The sequence below is a fragment of the Haemaphysalis longicornis genome, unplaced genomic scaffold, assembly GCF_048455015.1.
Source record: "Haemaphysalis longicornis isolate Haplotype H1 unplaced genomic scaffold, Haemaphysalis longicornis Haplotype H1 scaffold_2, whole genome shotgun sequence".
Lineage (NCBI taxonomy): Eukaryota > Metazoa > Arthropoda > Arachnida > Ixodida > Ixodidae > Haemaphysalis > Haemaphysalis longicornis.
This window is the reverse complement of record NW_027526295.1, coordinates 94,949,707-94,951,008: the sequence shown is the minus strand read 5'-3', so window position 1 is coordinate 94,951,008 and position 1,302 is coordinate 94,949,707. Positions and strand designations below refer to the sequence as shown.

The following is a 1,302-nucleotide window of genomic DNA, read 5'->3' as shown; positions in this document are numbered from 1 at the left end:
TTATATATATATGAAAATATTTATTTATTTATATATATACATATAAATATAAATATATATATATATATATAGTGGAGAAAATGGTTGACACACGATTAAAAACAAAAACAGTGGTTTACTGACGTTTCGACTGGAGGACCAGTCTTCATCTCGAGTCGCAACATCAGTAAACCACTGTTTTTGTTTTTAATCATGCATCTACCATTTTCTCAACTATTTCTTCTGGCTCCTCGAGAAGTTTCTTTTACTGCCTATATATCAGTCAGTCAGTCAGTTAATATTACAAAAATACATAACACGGGCAAAATATACAGCAGGAGGTCCCATAGTCGAAGACTGTAAGGGAACCTCATATATATATATATATATACATATATATATATATAAGATAGAAATGTTGTGGACACTCGTTGACACTCGAGTCACGGCGCGGGGATTAAAAAGAAGGTCGCCTTCACGATGAGCAGTCGGAGTTGCGCTGGCTACCACCCCCAAGCACAGGAAAAAATTAGATTGACAGAAATAGCCAGGAAAGTGTAGGGTGAAAACAGCCCCGCCGGTAAAGTAGTGGTTATTGCACCAGACCGGTATTCTGGAGGTCGTGGGTTCGGATCCCACCTGGCGGCCATTTTTTCTCCACTTCCTTTCTTTGTAAATGCTTTATCTGCTTCAATAACCTACCATATGCTCCCCTTTGCTTTCCGAGGTTTTCTTTACTGCCAAACTTTATTTCTGTCTTATTTTCAACGAGCCCCTCATTTCCTCTTCGGATTCGCTACATGCAGACCGAGGGCCTCTGTTCAGGAAGTCTTGGTGCCATAGGAAGCTTAAGAGGGTTCAACGGTGGTCGACCACTCTCGACAACTCGTAGACACTCGAGTCATGGCCCAGGGGTTAAAAAGAAGGTCCCCTTCACCATGAGAAGTCGGAGTGGCGCAGGCTACCACCCCCAAGCACAGGAAAAAATAAATTGACATAAATACCCCAGAAAGTGGAGGGGGAAAATAGCCCCCCCCCCGTAGCGTAGTGGTTATCGCACCAGACCAGTATTCTGGAGGTCGTGGGTTCGGATCCCACCTGGCGGGCATTTTTTCTCCACTTTCTTTCTTTGCAAATTCTTTATCCGTTGCAATGACCTACTATGTCCTCCCCTTTGCTTTTTCAGGTTTTCTTGACTGCCAAACTTTGTGTCTTATTTTCAACGAGCCCATCATTTCCTATTCTGATTCGCTATATATATATATATATATATATATATATATATATATATATATATTTATAGCAAATCAGAAATGGGAAATA

The 1,302-nt window shown here is 40.8% G+C and overlaps 1 non-coding gene across 1 annotated transcript; it reads left to right on the top strand.

The window, feature by feature from the left end:
* Nucleotides 1–1,012: 1,012 nt before the first annotated feature.
* Trnat-agu (transfer RNA threonine (anticodon AGU)) lies at nt 1,013–1,085 on the top strand. The gene has a single exon. It is a non-coding gene; the product is annotated as a tRNA-Thr (tRNA).
* Nucleotides 1,086–1,302: the final 217 nt, after the last annotated feature.